Genomic DNA, 22165 nt, shown 5'->3' on the forward strand with positions numbered 1-22165 from the left:
CCCCCTCAAGATGCGGACAAAACTTGGCTGGCTAAGGCCGCCATGTACACCATGATAGGCGAGGACCTCTATAAACGCGGATACGGCCAACCCCTTCTCAAGTGTGTCACGGCAGAACAAGCACAATATATTAATAAAGAGCTACACGAAGGCATTTGTGGCTATCATTCCGGCGCACGCACCATGGCTACCAGAGTTCTTAGAGCCGGATATTTCTGGCCGACCATAAAAGCAGACTGCCAGGATTATGTCAGAAAGTGCAAACCATGTCAGAAACATGGCAACCTTATTCACCAAAAACAAGAACAACTACACCACATACTATCCCCATGGCCATTCGCTAAGTGGGGAATGAACATTCTCGGCCCCTTTTCACCCGGCAAAGGCCAAGTGAAATTCCTAATTGTAGCCGTCGATTACTTCACCAAATGGATAGAAGCCAAACCGCTAGCTACCATCACGGCCCAACAAGTTCAACAATTTGTTTGGAAGGATATTATATGCAGATATGGTGTTCCACATACCATCATCACAAACAATGGCCGACAATTTATTGACAAAGAGCTAGCCAAGTTCTACATTGGCCTAGGCATCACGCACATCACAAGTTTTGTAGAACATCCACAAACCAATGGACAAGCAGAAGCCACAAATAAAGTTATTCTCGTGGAGCTGTGCAAAAGATTAGATACCGCCAAAGGCCGATGCCCCGAAAAGTTAGTAGAAGTGCTATGGGCTTACAGGTGCACCCCTCAATCATCAACAAACAAATTCCCATTCAGCATAGTTTACGGCGCAAACGCCATGATACCAGTTGAAATCGGCGAACCATCCCTACCTTGAGAACTATATGACCCAACCCACAACCACCAAAACATGGCCATACATCTCGACCTTCTACCCGAACTCAGAGAAAAAGCTCAGATACGCAATTTAGCTGCAAAACAACGAGCTGCCAGAAAATATAACGTAAACCTATGTCCACGATCATTCGCCATCGGGGACTTAGTATGGAGAATGGCCAGCAGTGCTAGAAAGAAGGATGGCAAGTTCTCCGCCAATTGGGACGGCCCGTACCGCATACGCGAAGATGTAGGAGGAGGAGCTTATCGCTTGTAACACTTATCTGGGGAAGAGATTCCCAACACTTGGAATGTATCACACCTCAAATTCTATTTCAGTTAAATGTATGCTACCTAAGCCGAACACTTGTAACCCTGGTGTACTCTTTTTCCTCGCCCGGTCTTTTTTTCCTAAGGAGGGTTTTGGCCAGGGAGGTTTTAACGAGGCACCCCTGTTCAATAAATAAAATGAAGGGTTCTCAACTATACAACTTTTCTACGTTTTTTACTGCTTAATTCGTTTAAGTTCCCCACCCTTACCACAAGTAAGCGGCCTGGGTCGAACACCCTTAACTTGCGCTTAATTAGTTTAAATTCCCCACCCTTACCACAAGTAAGCGGCCTGGTCGAACACCCCTAACTTGCGCTTCATTCGTTCAAGTTCCACACCCTTACCACAAGTAAGCGGCCTGGGTCGAACACCCTTAACTTGTGCTTAATTCGCTTAAGTTCCCCACCCTTACCACAAGTAAGCGGCCTGGGTCGAACACCCCTAACTTGTGCTTAATTCGTTTAAGTTCTCCACCCTTACCACAAGTAAGCGGCCTGGGTCGAACACCCCTAACTTGTGCTTAATTCGTTTAAGTTCCCCACCCTTACCACAAGTAAGCGGCCTGGGTCGAACACCCCTAACTTGTGCTTAATTCGTTTAAGTTCCTCACCCTTACCACAAGTAAGCGGCCTGGGTCAAACACCCTTAACTTGTGCTTCATTCGTTCAAGTTCCCCACCCTTACCACAAGTAAACGGCCTGGGTCGAACACCCTTAACATACAGTCGATCATATCACACATACACCACATATCATTAAAACACAACATACATAATAACATACACAATCTTAATCGCATTTAAACACAAGTGCAATAATGTACCAATGTAGCTAAATGTACCAAATATTACAGACATAGGCTCAAATAATATTCTTGAATCAATTAAGACCAAAATCCTAGTCTGCTGCGACATGTGCCTCATCGGGATCGCCCGCCTTCTTCTCCTCCGCCGCCTTCTCCTCCGTCTCCTCATTCGCACTGTCCTCGTCCTCCTGGACCAACTTCCCGTCAATAATGTCCTTATTCACATTGAACCTTGAATCCGTTACGTCGACATCCTGATGGAAAAAAGCTGCGTGACGCAGTCCCTTCTCAAAACCATTGATATGTTCCTGTATAATACTATTCTTCAAGTCGTCAAGCTCTCCCACGGCACCATCATACTTATCCTTCAGTTCTTCATAATCTTCCTCCCACTCCCTTATTTTCTTGTTCAGTCTTTCCTCTGAATCCAAACAGCGAACCCTCCACGTTATCAATCTTTTCCTCTCTGCTTCCCAACTCTCCTTCGCCTTCTCCAACGCAGCCTTCTCCTCCTCAAGCTTGTCAACCTTCCCCTGCAACTCCTCTACCCTCTCCTGACCCCCTCCTTCACCTCCCTCTTATATAAAGACCCCACACGCCGGCTCAATATTAAGGCCTTACTTCCAAACTCCACCATCGTCCTCACAATATGGTCTGCATCCATGCCGTCAATGGAGTTTACAATGGTATCTGGGAAGGTGATTGCAATATCCTTCCTCACAGATATTTTCGGCAATTCGATTAAACCAGATTCTGGTCCCTTCTCCCCACTAGCCGACCCCGCTCCATTGGCCGACCCCGTCCCGAGCAAGACCGCCCTCACTTTCTTCACGTCTTTCCCCTTGCCATGTCGAGACGGCAACTCAGCCTTCCTCTTCGTCCCGCCGTGTACATGCAGTTCCACCACAGACTCTTGTAGGTTGGGAACATCAGTCTTCCCAACTGCTTTGGCCTTAGCGGCCATCTCCTTCCTTAGCGATTGGAAAAGTGCCAAGTTTTTCTTTCCCGATTGCGCCATGTGCCCTACAATAATATATTAACTCGGATTAAAACAACTTAGAATCATTAACACAGTTTAAGTAATAAACAGATACCTTCAATATCTATTATCGGATGCACCGAATTATAAACTCTAACTAAGCCCTTAGTGGGCAACTTATCAACAAACTTCAACAAGATCTCCACCACCTCCTTATCACCCGCCGATAACTCATCCATCCCCATATCCTTATACCGAGAAGGGTTACCCGTCCAACTAAATGAGAATTTGGTACTCCCATCTGCGTTCAAAAAGTGAGCTTTACCTTTTTCTTTAACAACAACCTTGAAGTATCCGTCTTTGAAATGCTTGAAAGACTGGGAAAACGCGTCCAGTCTGCTGATACTAGGACGACTTATCAAAGACAGCCAAGTAGTCGGCCGACGGGGTCTGGTGTCGTAGAAGTACAAATAAGCATAAGGAGAAGGCTCCAAGTATAAAGACTGGCACAAGATGCGAAAGGCTTGCAAGTAGGTCCAACTATTCGGATGCAACTGTGTAGGTGCCACATTCAGTGCGCGCAATACACCCATAGTAAAACTGTCTAACGGTAGCCGCACATGTAGTTGAGAAAAATGACACATGTACATGTAGTAAAACTTCTCTGTAGCCCCCTCCTGCCCATGACATACTCGGTCAATGGCGCTAACTCTCTTCAGGGAAACGATATCCCTACTTACACCCTTTGAGATGACAGGCGTGCAGTTTAACCAGGACTTCAATAGGCGAGACCACCGGAACAAAGATGATTGGTTGCGGACGTCGACAGCCACCCACCTATAACCGCCTTTAGCCGGCCAGTTACTTTCGGCCAACTCCTCAGGGGGATCTTCTCGAACCTCCCTCACCGTCTCCATTGGAATCCCACTTACCATGCCTCCAAAACTTGTACCCTCTTCGTCAAATTGCCTACCCCTACTTCTCTCCGACCCTGTACTCTCACTACTAGATGTGGATAACGATATACTATCGCTACTAGACATACCTGTTTTCGTGTTTACGGGAAGATGTCGGTTGAAATTGGGAACTAGTCAGACAGTATAATGCACACAAGACCTCTGAATTCAAAACTCTCGCAAATGAACCAAGTAACCCCTCACTTGTTTTGAAACCTATATTTATAGGCCAGAACCTCATGCAACGAAAACCCCTTCCCGCCAAAACAACAGCCCATACCAATCAACACCATCATTGCGAGATACATGACTCTTAAAAACTACGACGCCAGAACTTCCTGATTTGACCCCTGACACCCCTTCACCTACCTTCAGATGATTACCACTTTTTAGCCTTAACACTGTTCATCACACTTAAAGGCTGGGGGACTGGTGTATCACACCTAGCCAGTTTCGCTAGCATACCAACACATATCACCCTTGACCGACAACTCATATCGAACAAGGCTGGGGGACTAGTGTACCACACCTAGCCAAACTCGACCAAATAAGTAAGCAATACATATACCAAGGCAGTCAAGTATTTAGCCTAGGCCGAGTTAGCCTAAGTTTTACCAGTTCTAACCTAAACATCTAGAGGAACAACCTACACCTCATATAACCAACATAAGCTGTCAAGATAAGTAGCCGGCCTAGACCAACTACTCTAGCAGACCCAATAAGATTAAAGCCTAGGCCGACTACTCTAATATACTTAGTCAAATTGAAGCCCCCGTGTTCAACAGGTCCTAAGGGCCTAGGCTAGGGCCCAGGCCCACTTACAGCCCAATCCATGGCCCGGCCCATGGCATAACCAGATACAATTAATGCTCTATAAATACATGTGGACCCCAGTAATTAAAGGTACGCATTCATTAATCACAGATTTGACCTTTTTGAGAGTTTTGACTTACTTGAGCTTCAGAGTCCCTTCTGCAGGTAACCCCTTCTAGGTCCAAACCGACATGTATCAACCGGGAAAAGACCAACTGAGGAGATAGCGGACTACATGGTAAGGTGACGTTTGTGCCTAACTCATCTTGTTTGTTCTCTACAGGAACAAATGTTATTTTTATGTTATGATTTTACAAAAGTTGTTTTTAAAAATTTAATTTTGTGACAGCTAACATTTTTATAATTTTTTATTTAGAGTAAAGTTTTTCGTAACTTAAATATTAAAATTAGTATAATAAATATAAACATTGGTACTAACGTATTTTTTATTTTAAAATCTTATGTAATATTATTTTTTAGTTTTAAAATATTTATCATGTGGCGTCAACTTTCTTAAAGAATATTTATTTTAAAAAATTCTTAAAAAATATAAAATTTATTGGTTCGGTATTTCACGAAATATATTTTAGATCTTCATAAATTTTATAGAACATTTTTCACATAAATATTAATGAATACAACTGTTAAAAAAAGATATTAATTTTGATAATTTTCTAAAATAAATCTTTTTAAAAAATTTGACGCAACATAATAAACATCATAAAACTAAAAAGTAATATTATATAAAATTTTAAAATATAAAAAAAAACATTAATACAAATATTTATATTTATTATATTAATTTTAATATTTTAATTACAGTTATGGAAAACTTTAATATAAACAAAAAAAATTATAAAAATGTTAATTGTGACACAACTTAACTGTTGAAAACAACTTTTGTAAAATTATAATATAAAAATAATATTACATAATAAAATTCATTCAAAATAAAAAATAAGATCTTACATAAATTTATAATTTTTTTTAATAATTAATTATGAATAGTATAGAAAAAAAATTAAAACAGGATAAAAAAAATATTTCAATGTGAAAAAGAAAAGCGTAAAATAGAAAACCAATATTTTATTTGTTGGTACTTTACTTTCTTAGTCTTTTCTTTCATATCAAAAGTCTATTTACTATAGTTTAATAGTTAACTTAGTTAACTTAATAAGAGTTTAGTTTTTCAAAACTAAACTGTTTTATAATTCAGTTCAATTAATTCTATAAATAGTTTTATTTAATATAATATAATTAACTATAGTATAGTATAGTTTAACAAATATGCCATGCATACAACAATGCCAAACTAACCAGATACAGAAAAGTTTAATAGCGATAAAAGGAAATTTAAAGGACAGTCAATACATGGGCCGTGGCCCTAAAAGAAAGTCCACTAAGCAGGATCCAACCAAGGCGGGCTAAGCAGCTGAGTCACCGTTCCCCTGTTGACCGTGAAGACCTCTCGCATATGCTCACATCAATAAATTGATGATCATCACAAAAGAGAAGAGCCACCTACAAGACAACCAGACAAACAAATAGGGTAAGCTAGAGTAAAACAGTTCATCAAGTAGTCACATGCCACTACACAATCCAAGCATTTTATATATCATCCAAACATGTTCCGACTTCTCAAACAATACACTAGACTCTAACTCGACTCATCCGGATACATATAATCTGGTCGGATTCAACGGATGCTTGCACTTTTGGTGGATACCTCTGCTCACCCCTGAGCTATGTGTTACAAGTGTTACAATGAATCAATCCCCCCACACAAGGTTAGCCCTTAATGAGTTTCAGGTCTCCTGCTACTCTCACCACAAGAGTCAATCCGCTCTAAGTGAGACTAACTGACTCCTTAGAGTATCAAGATGCAACCTTACCTTGAATCCTTACCAGACCATATAGATGGGGCACCACCATGGACAACGACTAATAGGGGCCATGGAATTACGTCCTAACCACTGAAGCACGACCCTGAAATCTCACCTACAGATTTCAAGGATTTACGCACTGACCACAAACCAATCATAATCAAACAAGAAATATTTAGCATGCATATATAAGTCTCATGCCCACCTTTACAATGCATCCTCATTTGAATCACATGTGAAATTCATACCAACACATCATTCCCAAACTATGAATATAGAATTATTTCTCATAACAATACCATGTCAAGGGTCATCATTTATTATCCATCAATCCCTCCATATTTCATATCAACTCCATAACCAACTCATCATATTAAATCCATGAACCAATCCCATACATACACATCATGCCTCTCATGTTTTAAACAAACCAAATCACCCAACAATATAATAATCATACCAGAACAAGAGAGAAAATAGAACCTGGTGCATTCTCGCCCAGCCCCTCGCTCAGGCAGAGAAGTCTCGCTCAAGCGAGAGAGTCTCTCGCTCAGGCAAGCTCCCTTCGCCTAGGCGAGGGCTCGAAAAGAGGAACAGTGGCGCTGTCACACACTCTCGCTTAGGCGAGACGTGCTCTTGCTTAAAGCTGGAGCTCATCGCTTGAGCGACAGCTCGCGCAGGCAAAAATGGGCAAGTGCTGCTAATCTCGCTTAGGCGAGACAGGTCGCTTGGGCGAGAAAAGCAGGACCCTCCACTGTTCACGCACGCACAGATCAAACATTTTAATCGCACCAAACACACAGTACATATTCACAACACCATAACTTCAATCATGCATTCAAGATCACGAAAATGGGCATAAAACTTATCAATAAAGCTTAAGACGCAAACCCTAACTTCCCTTACCTAGAAGTGTTGGCTAAAAGGCTTTGACACCCGAACCGTGACGAACAATAGCTCAAGCAGTAACTTCGAGAGCTGGAAAACAGTGAAACCAGTTCAAAACGAGCTTACCAAGACAAACCCTAGTTGGAACCACGAAGAAAGAACTAAATGGAGACAAAGTATGAGTTGGAACAGACTTACGTGAAGTGGAGATCTGGTTGGAGTTCACTTGAAGAGGCCAAAGAGCGGAACCCTAGCAGATGTTCTGTTTTAGGGAAAGAAAAGGCAAAGCGGCTGTTTTTCTGAGATGAGAAAAGAGTGATGTGTTAGGGAAGACTTAGGGGTCTGGTTCCCCTTTGGCTCAGCCCTTAGACCTAACCCACATGGGGCAACCCTTTTAATTTAGGACAGAAAAGAATAAGAATTTTAATGGACCTTACAATGAACTTATAAGTTATCCTATTCTTAAGGTCTTAAACAACAAAAAAATTTTTTTTGTAGTTGAATGACTTGCATTAGGAAAATAGGTTTTATCTCTCAACAATATTCTTTGTTTTATTTCTATACATAAATAATATTGATGGTGTTTTTCAAGTATAGTCCAAATTGAGTTTTCTTAAACACAAATAACTATTGTGGTAATGCGCGGGTCCTAGAGGAAAAAACCCGAATCAGAAACGCTGTCGTTTTCATGGCTTCGGTGTTTCAGTTGCAGCGTCGTTTCCTCTGCACGTCCTCCTCGAAATGGAGGGTGAAGCAGGTAACAGCTTCCATCTTCGAAGAGACCCTGCAAGAGCTAAAGACTCACATCTCTTCCTCCGACTATGTAGCCGTATCCATGGAGGACCAGCTCTCCGTCGCCGCCGTCCTGGCTTCGCCCTCTACCTTTCGACACCGCCCAGACCGCCTACTACAAGGCCCGCCGCGCCGCCCACCGCTTCCAGCTCCTCCACTTTGCTGTGTGCCCCTTCTCCGTCTCCAGCTCCGACAAACTCCTCGCTCACCCGTCAGTTCCCGACACCTTCGCTGCTTTTTCGTTTTTGGAAAATACTGAGTCTCGATTTGTTTTGAAGATAATGTTGAAAATTTGCAGTTATAATTTCGTGCTGTTTCCGAGAGACGAATTGAAAATGGGGATGCCTGCTTACAGCTTTTCGTGCCAGACATCGTTTCTCGCCTCCATGGCTCGCCGGGGCTTTGATTTCAATGCTTGCGTTTATAATGGTGAGCTTTTGTTGCTTTTGTGTGTTCTGGTTCTTGTTCTCGTTTTGGGCGCGCTAAGTGGGTAAATTCAATTCCTTTTGCTTGATGGTTTAAAATTAGCACAAAACCTAGAACATCTTCCCTGAGTGCTTCTGGTGCTGTTCTACGGATCAAATATGATTTGGGCTAGAAAATTTTCAGCACTTCTGGGAAAGAATAGTGGTAGAAGAAAAAATTGAGACTAGTTCCTCCGTATTCTAAAATGCTTAGAGTGTGTTTGGATAGAATATTTTAATGAAGTAATTCATTTTTATTTGAAGAATTTAGATTTTTTTGCAATGAAATGTTTTGTTTGGATACAAAAATTAAAAAGTATTTCAAATGTAAGCATTTTTTTGAGGGATTTCAATTAGCTAAATTAGTAGAAATTCAAATACCCCTTAAAATAGGTGGAATTTGAAATTCTTCTCACTCAACCTCACATTGTAGACTCTTTGGTAGGTCCTATGACACAAACGGAGCCAACGATTCAAACGGGTTCGACGACCCAAATGGGTTCGACGATCCAGACGAGTCCGACGACCCAGATGGGCCCGACGATCCAGACGGGTCCAACGACCCGAATGGGCTCGACGATTCAGACGGGTCTGACGACCAAAATGGGCCCGACGACCCAGATGAGCCCGACAACCCAGATGAGCCCGACAACCCAGACGGGTCCGACGACCTGAATGGGCTCGATGATCCAGACGGGCCCGTTCGTCAATCCGGAAAGGCCCGTCCGTCGACCCGGACGGGCCCGACGACCCAAACGAGCCTTACGACCAGAATGAGCCTGACGACCTAGAATAGCCCGATGACTCGGACGTGGCAGACTATCCGGACAAGACCAATGATCTGACGGGCCCGACAATCCAGACGGCTCCGACGACCCGAACGGGCCCGACGATCTAGATGGGCCTGACGACTCGGACGGGTTCTACGACACGGATTGCTTGACAACCCGAACGGGCCCTTCCAAACCTTCGGATCCGACGACCCGGACGGGCTCGACAACCTGGACAGGTTCGACGACCTAGATGGGTTCGACAACTCGGACGGACCCTTCCAACACGTCAAGCCCGACGATCTAGACGGACCCGATGAAATGGACGGTCCCAACGACACAGACGGGCTCGATGACTCGGACAGGTCAAACTATCCGGACGAGCCCGACGACCCAGACGAGCCCGACGGTTTGGAAGGCTCGTATGAGTCGTCGGACCTGTCCAGGTCGTCGGTCCATCTAGGTCGTGGGGCCCGTCCGGGTCGTCGGACCCGTCCGTGTCGTCGGGCCCTTCTTGATCGTCGGGTTTCCAAATTTATCATGAACTCAAAACATAATTAAGTTTAAAATAAATATTGTTAAAATTAAATTTGATCTCACAATAAATTCAAATTTTTTTTCCAAACAAGAAATTGAAATGTAAGGTATTTTAATTTCCTTATCCAAACAAATTATTTAAAAAATGAATGGAATTTAATTGCAAGAAATTCAAATGCAAAGCATTTCAATTTCTAAGCATTGTTAAAATGTTTCATCCAAACACAAGGTTAAGCTAATTTGTAGAAATTTTCTTTGGGAGAAGTTTGTTTAAACATATCTCATGTTTGGTCCAGTGTTTGGAATCTTAAAACTTAGTTTGTTTTGTAAACCCCCAGTTTCATGGCATGCTTGTTTTCTGTTGTAGTAACACTTGCAAATTTGAGGAATGCTGGTGACATCCTTTTAACACACTTTACCATTGATTAAAATGTATTGGAAACTACAAAACCAGGAGATGGAGTCATTATATGTTGGACCCATTAGAATTTGTAGTTCCAGTATATTTCAGCCGATAATAGAGGGTATGTTTAATGCTCATTTTGGTAGAGGTAAGAAATAGAGGAAGTGAAAAATCGATAGATGAGAAATGAATGGAAAAAAAATGTTGTTCGGATAGAAAGAAAATATATTTTAGTTATTATAAATGATTTTATTTATTACTATTGATACTATTTTTTAATTATTTATTTTATTATAATAATAAAAAGAACAAAATAGTAAAAACTAGACCCATATGTGATTATGGGTGTCCATAGTCGATTATGATTTTCAAAAGAACTTTATACTCATGGCCAATTCCTCATGTTTCTTCTTTGGAATTTTGCATGAAAAGAAGACGGTTAGAATTCTTCCAACCAAACTACAACTTCCTCCCTTCACCTGCTTTCCTTCCTCTCCTCCCACTTTAGCTCTAAGAAACGTAGGTAAAAGAGTGTTAGAGAGTGTGTTGTTAGTATTCTGTTGCACATTTATATTTGACCTAAAACTATTTTTCAGTTGAAAGCACAAAACGGATGCTGATTTTGCAAAATTGGTTTGCAAGAGAAATCCATGCAAACTTAAGTTTGCAAACTTTAATCTAAATATTTACTTATCTGTTGACTTTTAATGCTAGTATTTATTTATGAACTACTGAGGGGAAACTCAACTTTGATTGGAAAGCAGCGTAAGCACATGAGGAAATATTCCTGAATGGGAAAAAGATAGAAAGAGTTTTTTTCCGTCCTAAATATGAAGTAGGGTTTCGGTCATGGTGATTGTTGCTCGCCTGAAGAGATGGTCCCTTCAACTGTACACTGGAATGTATAATCTGTTTAGGGACTCTTCTAATGTGGTAAATGTGGAAAGAAAGGTTATGCTATGACATGTAAACTGAGGATTTATTGTTCTGTTACTTATTTAGGGATCAGGATTCCAAGCATTTTGATTTTCACATAAGCATGATGACCACTGTTGCAAGGACATCGGACAGACAGGTCATATATTGGATGTGCACAAGGTTTTTATCACTAGATAAAATAAGCTATTTGATCTTCATACTTCATTGAAAGTTTGCAATTGACTGACTGTTGAAGTGTGTCAAAATCTCTTTCTGTGGAGAATCTGAATCCCTTATTTTGATATCCTGGTGACCTATGACCGAGAATGAGCCTTTAGCTTGGATAAACTTGCTTCTGTGTTGCTTAGAGGTCATGGATTCAATTCCTCTTGTGGGGCTAAGACTGAGTAATTTACATTCCCTGCACCTCATTTTCCGTTGGCCAGTGCCACCTGCACTAGGTTGCTCTCTTTTAATAACCTGTTAGTTTTTATTTGTATGACAGGCATATCATATCTATCTAGAGCTCAAGAGTCAGCAGCTAAAGTTCGTCTTGGAACTGCTCTCTCTTCTCTTCCAGTGGTGAAATCTTCTTCATCACCTACTGTTGCGGACACAGTTTTTGTTGAGAGGATTAGATCACGGATTAAACATTGGAGAAAGACATGTGAAACTCATTTTTTTCTTAAACTCATTTTATGCAGAAGAACTTATCAACTTCCTTAGGAATATTGTCCTGGGAGGTGAACAGTTCAGATCAAGACCTTGCATGACCATAGATGTATGCAGTGAACGTCAAGTGCAGCTAGTTCTTGAGGTTTAGTGAACCAAAAAGTTTTAATTGTTCTAATCTGAATAATACAAATATGATCACCTCACTATCTGTTTTCTTTTCTGTTTCTTGGCTGTTTACTTGTAGATGTTGTTAGACCACTCAGATGATCTTCTTCCTTTGCTGATCCCTACAAAGAGTGGGACCATACATGCAATACGAATTGTTCTGGTAAATTCAAAAGAAGATAAGGAATCATTGGAGGTAATGAGAAATATCTACCCACTTGAAGAGGTTTTAGAGAAATGAAACAGTGAAAAACTATCACTGTTACTGTTTTACCATTGTTTATATAAGAAAAAATAGGCAGAATATAAAGAGTCATCAGTCCTAACCCTAATCCTAAAGAAGGGATCCCATACATGATAATAAAAAAAACATTACATTTCAACACTCTCCCTCAAGCTGGAGCATATAGATCATATGCTCCAAGCTTGGAACATATAAATTGAATTCTAGGCTCTCTTAAAGATTTAGTTAGAATGTCTGCAAGTTGTTCATTAGAGCCGACAAACTTAGTAACAAGATCCTTGGATAGTAATTTCTCTCTAACAAAATGACAATCAATTTCTATATGCTTTGTTCTCTCATGAAACACCGGATTGGAGGCAATGTGAAGGGCTGCTTGATTGTCACAACATAACTTCATCTGCTCATTTTCACAAAATTTCAACTCTTGAAGGAGTTGTTTAATCCACACTAGTTCACATGTAGCTAGAGCCATAGATCGATATTCTGCCTCTACACTAGATCGAGCAACAACACTTTGTTTTTACTTTTCCAAGAAACAAGGTTCCCTCCAAGGAATACACAATATCCTGTGGTAGATCTTCTATCAATTGGACAACCAGCCCAATCTGCATCACAATACGCTACAACTTGAGTACTTCCCTTGTTCTCATACAAAAATCCTTGTCCTGGGTTCCCTTTTACATATCTGAGAATGCGAATCACAACATTCCAATGATCAATGTGGGGATTTTGCATAAATTGACTTAAAACTCCCACTGGATAAGAAAGATCAGATCTTGTTATAGTAAGGTAGATGAGTTTTCCAACCAACCTTCTATATCTCTCTGGATTTGAGAAAAGTTCACCTTGATCTCTTGTTAACTTTTGATTTGAGTCCATAGGGCTATCAATGGGCTTGCAATTTGTCAGGCCTGTTTCCTCCAAAATATCAAGAGCATATTTTCTCTGTGCAATGATGACACATTCTTTTGATTGTGCCACTTCAATACCAAGGAAATATTTAAGACGACCCAGGTCTTTGGTCTGAAAGTGGCTAAACAAATGGTTCTTCAATTAAGCAATTGTAGTCATATCATTTCCTGTGATAACAATATCATCAACATAAACCATAAGATAAACACATTTGTTAGGAGAAGTATGACCATAAAATACTGAATGATCCGCTTAACAACGTTTCAATCCAAAATTCTGCACAACACGACTAAATTTACCAAACCAAGCTCGAGGAGATTGCTTCAAGCCATAGAGAGAACGATGTAACTTACAAACTAACCCAGACTCCCCCTGAGCAACAAACCCAGGAGGTTGCTCCATGTATATCTCCTCTTCCAGATCACCATGAAGAAAGGCATTTTTAATGTCCAACTGATACAGAGGCCATTGGCGAATGGCAACCATAGCAAGGAAAAGACGAACAGGACTGGTTTTAGCCACAGGAGAAAAAGTATCACAATAGTCAAGGCCATAAACCTGAGTATACCCCTTAGCTACGAGACGGGCTTTGAGTCGATCTACAACACTAGTAGGACCAACCTTAATAGCATAGACCCATCTACAGCCCACAGGCTTCTTACCAGGAGGAAGAGAGACAAGTTCCCAAGTCCCACTGTGTTCAAGTGCCTGCATTTCATCAATCATGGCTTGTCGCCATCCAGGATGACCAAGTGCCTCATCAACATTCTTAGAAACCTTAATGGTAGACAAGGAGCAAACAAAAGAGAAATATGGAGGAGACAAACGATGATAACTCAAAAAATTATAAATAGGATGTGGATTACGAGTAGAGCGAATACCTTTTCGAAGGGCAATAGGCCAAGTATGATCAGAGTCAAGAGAAGACGAAGAGGATGAAGGATCCATGATTCGAGAATCTGGTGGAGAAGGATTTGAGTCCCAGGGGTCTTCAGGCAAGGAAGGAGTCCTTGGAGTGCGACGTTGATATGTGAGAAGAGGTGGTTGAACAATGTCATTGTCATTTTGAGTGGGAGGTTGAGTTTTAGGAATAACCAAGGGATCACAGGATGGTAAAGGAAGGACCTGTTGAACAGATGAACTCTCCTCCATGGAGGACAAGAAAAAAGGTGTGTCCTCAAAGAATGTAACATCAGCAGACATATAATACCTTTTGGTTGAGGGAGAATAACATTTATACCCTTTCTGAAGGCGAGAATATCCCAAAAAGACACACTTAATAGCCTTTGCAGAAAGTTTATCAAGACCTGGAGAGACATTATGAACAAAACAAGTACATCCAAACACACGTGGAGAGACACGATACAAAGGATCATTTGGAAAAATTATCGAGTGAGGAACTTTATTTTCAATAGAAGAAGAAGGCATCCTATTGATTAGAAAACAAGCAGTGAGGACTGCATCTCCCCAATGATGAACAGGAACATTAGTATTCAACATTAGAGAGCGTGCAGTTTCGATAAGGTGTTTATTCTTTCTTTCAACTATGCCATTTTGTTGTGGAGTGTGAGGACATGTTGACTGATGTAAAATTCCATGGGAAGATAAAAATGAGGAAAACGCAGTAGAAAAATATTCGTTAGCATTATCACTTCTGAGAATTTTAATTGTCTTTCCAAATTGGTTCTTAATTTCATTAAAGGAACGAGTCAATTGACTCAAGGAGATTAAATTGTAAGGACAATGAGGATTGTACAAAACAGAGTTTAAATTTAGTGAAGGAGATAAAGAAATTTTGCCAATTCCTTGAGATGCCACTTTGGATCCACTTGCAACAGTAATAAAATGAGGAATTTTGGGAGAGGAAATGGAGGAAAATGTTACCAGAGACATGATCGGAGGCACCTGAATCAAGAATCCATGGACTAAAACCTTCCACAAATTGAGAAATGCATGCAGTTGACATTGAAGAGGATGGGCCAGGATTGTTGGATTTCTCAGATTTGTACCTCAAAAATTCTTAGTACTCTTCATCAGAAAAGCTAGATTTTGAATGATCAGACTTGGACACATGAGCAGCTTTATCAGGAAAACCATGTAAGGAATAACACTTGTCTTGGGTATGGCCCATTCTATTACAATATGAGCATTGAGGACGCCCACTTCGACCACCACGTCCTCCACGGTTGCTTCGACCTCCTCCTCTTCCTCGTGGTGCTACCATTGCTGATGTTTCAAAAACATCAGTTGAACTTTCATCTTTGACCAATGTAGGTACACGAAGAAGTCTAGTAACTAAGTTGTCCATTGAAGGAATTTGATCACCAGCTAAAACTTGATCACGCACATGATCAAAAGTCGAGTGCAAGCTCCTCAAAATTAAGACCATGTAAAACTTATCAAGTTTTTTGTTGATATCGTCTAATGAATCAGCCACAAAAAAATTCTTCAATTCTTCTACTGCAGCCCTAGCCTTTCCTATATGAGAAACCATATCATGATTGATTTGCTTGAGTGAGGCTACTCTTTGAGTTGCATCAAAGAGGCGTTGAATGTCGTTAGCAAAAATGTCTTGTGCCCTTTTCCAAAAAGAGAAGCATGTCTTGTAAGGTCTCAAAATGTCTAAGACCCCTTGCTCAACCGATTGCCATAAAACAACACACAACTGAAAATTCAATTTCTGCCACTTAGGTTTCTCTTCTTCTGAAATAGTAGAGACCTCTTTTTCAAGATGATCATGATAGCCTTGACAAAGAAACCACAACTCCACCGAAGCTGACCAAGAGGAGTAATTTTTCCAGTTCAATTTTGCAGAAGTAACACGGCAGCGACGGCGGACGGCACGGCGGATGGCACGGCGGATGGCACGGCGGATGGCACGGCGGACGGCACGGCGGATGGCACGGCGGACGGTGGACGGTGGCGGAAGACGGCGGACAAGCGGCGGACGACAACAGTCGCTGTGACAAACAGTGAAGATGAACCAGAGAAGATATTCTGGCTCTTGATACCAACTTGAAGAGGTTTTAGAGAAATGAAAAAGTGAAAAACTATCACTGTTACTGTTTTACCATTGTTTATATAAGAAAAAATAGGCAGAATACAAAAAGTCATCAGTCCTAACCCTAACCCTAAAGAAGGGATCCCATACATGATAATAGAAAAAACATTACATTTCAACATACCCTTTGTGCTTGCCTCCTAACTTTCTTTTTTGGAAATACTTATGGTTTAATTGCAGAGAGAGCTTCAGAATTTTGAAGAGGAGGAAAGAAAGAAAATTCATGGATTTAGAGAGGTAACCGATTCAATTTCTGCTTCCCTGAAACCTGTTATCTGCTACAATTGCCTTAATGGTGTATCTCTTGAATGAAAATTATCAACTTAGTTGTAGTATCTGTCTGGTCTACTTTCTTCGTGTTACTAACTTCTCATTTACTTATGCAGATTGTACTCTAATCCATTCAAAATTCATTGCACCACTTCCACCAGAGGTAGATGAATTTGTGAGCTCTTTGCGCTCAGTTTTTCCCAATGTACTTGACATAAATTACTTGATGAGGAAACATGGAACCATGAGAAAAATGACCAACATTCCGAGTGCTATATCCTACTTGAATAGTAATTTCTTTGCACCTGTTGATTTGGAAATTCCTGACCAAGGTTAGTCACCGCTTCTTGTTGTTCACAACTTTCTCTTCTCGTGCAAAATTCAAAATCATGCTTATTACGTGGTTTCATACTTTCATTCATTTTGTCTAGTTTATTTTGTGGAAAGTCTCGTGAACAAGGTAAAGTTTCATACTTTACAAAACTGAATGCTTAGGCTTGCTTATGTTTTCACTTTTTTAATTACAAAACTGCTAGTTTTCAATCTGTTTATTGTTTTCAAATATTAGTAATAGAAGTATTAAAAAGAACTTCTTCTTTTTCTGTTTCGTGTTTGAATCTTTAAAAACAGAAACAGATTGAAAGTATAAGGTGACAATTTATATAATTAATTAACGGAAATGAAAATAGGAAATGAGACCAAAAAGTTAACCAGCTCTAGGGGGCTTTTACTTGTATTTTGTTTCTTGTTTTCACTTTTTAAGAACTGTCACCATGAAAGAACTTCACTAAAATTCACATTATACAACTCAAGCTATTTTCTATCTTTTATTTTTCATATGAGAGATGATACAAGTACACCATCACATGTACATACACCAATCCAACACTAATAGACGGCATTTTGATATGAGCTGGCATTTATGCATTGGCAAAATGAAAATGACATCTTGCAAAGCATTATTTAATAGGTGGCAGAGGGTAAAAAAGTAGTTAGATTGGGAAGAAAATGTAGAGTGAGAACGATGAGAGGGTGAAATAATGAGTGTAGAAGTTGCAAATGATTGTCAAAGCTCTTGCTCTCGTTGTCGAAGTGGGAGGAGAAATTAGAAGGGGACCATGCCGACGTTGTGGCAAGAAGTGGGCTTGCAAAATATTTGGTTAATTTCGTTACAAAATGTTGTTAATTGTGGTGTGAGATGAGTTAAATAAACTTATGATTTCCACAATCCTTATGAATGTCATCAAGCCCTTGGTCAGTCAATGGTTCACTCCTGGATGTCCTTTGTGGTTTCCACTGCATAATTTTGTGGTGACAGCCTTGGACTTCATTTCCAATCTCAGTGGTTAAAGTCATCCTGAAATGTGGTTACTTGTGGTCACGAGTTACTTAAATGGTATTTAGATTTGGACATGATGTTGACTGACCTAAGAATGAGCATGGGCATTGCATCAATGGTGCTAAACTGAACGGTGAAGCTATTTTTTATGATTGATACCTTGCTTAAGGAACTTTGATTGATTCCATCACTGAAGAGTGCCTACAAAATATTTGGTTAAATTAGTTACTAAATATGGTTAGGTGTGGTCTAGGATAGGTTGAATGAACTTATCAGTTCCTCAGTCCTTATGAATGTCATCAATTCTTGGTCATGCTTTATGCAATCAATAGCTCACTCCAAGACGTAGCTTAATGGTTTCCACTACGTAATTTTGTTGGTGACAACCTCAGCATTCATTGGCAAGATCAATGGTTAAAGTCATGGTTAATTGTCGTTTCATGTGGTCAGAAGTTAGTTAAAGTTAGGTTTGGAAGTGATATTGACTGACCCATATATGTGTGTGGGCACTTAATCAATGGTGGTAAAGTAAATGGTTAAGCTATTAGTTATCATTGACACCTTGCATGAGGGAACTTTGATTAATTCCATCAGTGAAGAGGGTCTACAAAATATTTGCTTGAATTAGTTACGAAATGTGGATAATTGTGGTGTGGATGGATTAGATAAACTTATGAGTTCCATAATCTTTATGAATGCTAAGAATCCCTTGGTGATGCCCTGCCTAGTGAATGGTCCACTTCATGGAATCCCTTCACGGTTTCTATTCCATAATTTTGTTGGTGACAACCTTGCAATTCATTGGAAAAAACAGTGGTTAAAGTCATGGTCAAAAGGGGTTACGAGTTGTTAGGAGTTGTTTAAATGGTGGTTAGATTTGGAAATGATGTTGGCTGGCCTTGGAATGATCATGGATACTACATCAATGGAGCTGAACTCCACGGTTAAGATATTTTTTGTGATTGACACCTTACTTGTGGGAACTGTGATTAAGTCCATTAGTAAAGAGGGTCTGCAAAATATTCGGTTTGATTAGTTACGAGATGTAGTTAACAGTGGTATGGGACGGGTTTAATGACTTATCAGTTACACAATCCTTATGAATGTCATCAATCTCTTGGTCAAGCCTTGTGCAGTCAATGATCCACTCCAAGACTCCCTTCATGGTTTCCACCGCATAATTTGTTGGAAAACAACCTTAGAATTCTTTTCTATGATCAGTGGTTAAAGACATGGTCAAATGTGGTTACATGTGGTCACTAATTGGTTAAATGGTAGTTAGGTTTGTAAATGATGTTGACTGACCTAAGAATGAACATGGGCATTGAGTCAATGCAGCTAAGTTGAATGGTTAAGCTACTTTTTATTGGCATGTTGTTGGTGGGAATTGTGATTGATTTCATCAATGAAGAGGCCTGCAAAATATTTGATTAAATTTGTTAAGAAATATGATTAAATATGGTGTGGGATGGGTTGAACGATCTTATCAGTTCCAGAATCTTTATGGATGTCATGAATTCCTCATGCCTTGGTCTGTGAAAGGTCCACTCAAAGACATCCCTTCATGGTAGCCTTGGAATTCATTGGCAAAAATAGTGGTTAAAGTCATGGCCAAGTGTGGTTACATGTTAGGAGTTGGTTAAATGGTAGTTAGGTTTGGAATGATGTTGACTGACCTAAAAATGAGCATGCATCAATGGAGCTAAACTCAACAGTTAAGCTATTTTTTATGATTGACACCTTGGTTGGAAGAATTAGTTGTGAAATATTTGGATGTTGATACCTTGCTAAATTTGGTTAAATTAGCTATAAAATGTGACGTGGGATGGGTTCAATGTAGTTATTTCCAAAGTCCTTATGAATGTATAAATCTCTAGGTGACGTCTTGCTCAGTGAATGGTTCACTCCAAGATGTCCCTTAATGGTTTCCATTGCATAATTTTGTTGTTGACTTGACGGTTTTGAAATTCATTGGCAAGATCAATGGTTCTTCATCCATAGTTGGCCCTTATGTAAACCATGATGTTTACCCTTGCACTTTGTCCTTTGCACTCTGCTTGTGACAGTTTTGAGTTTTCTCCTTTTTGAGAGAATATATTGAAAATCTCTTACTCAATTCATAAACTATTAACCGTGACTCACCAATGACAAAATACCCAACTCAGCTTAAAAAATATTATTAAAAGTCAGTAGTGGTATTGCAACGGTGTTCAACAAGTTTAAGTGTACATGAAACATTTTCCTTTTCATATTAGGTTGACTGTTGTGGCATTAGGCTGGTGGGAAAAATTTGTTGCAACTTTTCATGCTAGAGCACTGTAGCCGCTTTATGCTTTTATGCGTTGCCTTGGACTCAAAAGAAAAATACGCAAAATATTCCGGACATATCTTCTCACTTATGTTTTTTGGATCAAAATCTGCTGTTTAACTAGTCTTATTCATAAATTACTTCCCCTACGAAGGAATTTTGGGAGTCTAACTACCTAAATCCAAAGTTCAATTTCAATTTCATTTCTTGTTTTCACTTTTTAATTATGAAACTGTCATTTTTTTCCCATTTGTTGCTTATTTTAAAGATTTGTGCCGGGGACACTGAAAACAACTTTTTCTTTTTTGTTTTTTCTGCTTCCTGTAAAATACTTGAACACAGGAAACAAATGGAAATAAGGTGACAACTTTGTTATTTAAAAATAAAAATAGTAACAAAAAGTACAAGTAAATTCCCCCTTAGCTTGTCTAAATTTAGAGAAGACTGAGTTATGTTTTTTTTATTTCTTTAAGAATTATTTTAGACAAAAAATATAAAAAGATTTGTTTTATTTTCGTGATGACTTGTAAGTCTTATTTATTTTTTTTCTTTTGTTGGTTTACACAGCTACTGTAAAAGAAGGCAAGATTCATGGACTTAATGCATTAAGACTAGGCTATTTATTCATGAAGCTATGCTCTATATTGAAAATTTCCCCAAATGTAACTGATTCTGGCAATAAGCATTTGGCTCCAGAGCTTTCAGACTTCACCAATGTATTCCATCCACGGTCAGCTCCAATCCAAGATTTATCTAATGCCGGGGATGTTGGCGTGTGGACCAATAATGCAAGAAAAATCAGTTGTGAACATTTGGTTTTCTTATGGGGATTCAATCTTGGTATGACTGCTGGCATGCTAAAGAGTTTACTTCGTTCATGGCATAATATCTTTTCAAGAGAGTTTGATGTTAAATTGGTGGACAAGAGTTGTGCCATTGTTGTTTTCTGGCAACCTGGAGTATCAAAACAATTTCTAGACATAATGAATAGTGAAGAAATGAGCGGAGACTTAAAGGAATTGTTGTCAGAAGGACTGAGGGTAACCAGTTATGAGACCTCGACAGAATATGCAGGCTAGGTTTGTGGGAGATGGATCTTATGGAGTCACTTGACAGAGCCTTGGAAAGTTCTTATTGTGATAAAGAGAGTAATTGTGAGAGAAAATCCTCTGAAATTCATTGGTATAATGACAATGTAATTAACTTGGATGATCTTTAATGTTGTCTTCTAATCTTATTATTCAAATGTTGGTTATCTTTCGTTGATTGCAAGGACATGAATTTTTTTATGATGCTGAACTTGTCATTCAGCAAGATGCTCCATCATCAATCACACGTATCAAGCTTGCAAATACAATTTTCTTCACTAAATTTACATATTTTAATTATGAGGCATTGGTGCTGATGTTACATTGTAGGAGTTAGATGAGCAGCAAAACAGAATGTCTGGTTTTGTTATAAGGTTTAATTATATTTTTACTGGTTTTGGTCTCTCAAATTAAAAAAAAAAAAAAAAAAACCTTTTCTTAGTCCTTCAAAATGGAAAGATTTTGGGTTTAGTATGTAATTGCTAAATTTGAGAAACTAAAATATGTTTTTTAGGATTTAGGAATTAAGAGTTAGAGAGTTTAAAGTTTATTTTTAGCCCCAAATTTAGTGTTTCAAGACTAGAACCATATTTTTCAATTTCGAGGGACTAAAAAAAATGCTTTTTTTTTTTTCCAAACCAAAATCAGAATAGTCCTAAATTTCTGGAATTTAAAATGTAATTAAAACTTGTTATAATTATGAATTTCAATTCTGTATGCAGT

At 39.4% G+C, this 22165-nt stretch overlaps 2 pseudogenes across 1 annotated transcript; one reads left to right on the forward strand and one right to left on the reverse strand.

The window, feature by feature from the left end:
- Positions 1–8113: 8113 nt before the first annotated feature.
- LOC114194344 (poly(A)-specific ribonuclease PARN-like) lies at positions 8114–21612 on the forward strand (annotated as a pseudogene). Its single transcript, XR_014984162.1, has 7 exons — positions 8114–8499; positions 8587–8717; positions 11886–12197; positions 12300–12416; positions 16618–16732; positions 16824–17039; positions 20922–21612. The product of XR_014984162.1 is annotated as a poly(A)-specific ribonuclease PARN-like (transcript).
- On the reverse strand, positions 12613–13412 carry LOC146884195 (secreted RxLR effector protein 161 pseudogene; annotated as a pseudogene).
- Positions 21613–22165: the final 553 nt, after the last annotated feature.

Source organism: Vigna unguiculata, chromosome 8 (assembly GCF_037176805.1).
Source record: "Vigna unguiculata cultivar grain cowpea cultivar isolate G323 ecotype 2 chromosome 8, ASM3717680v1, whole genome shotgun sequence".
Classification (NCBI taxonomy): domain Eukaryota; kingdom Viridiplantae; phylum Streptophyta; class Magnoliopsida; order Fabales; family Fabaceae; genus Vigna; species Vigna unguiculata.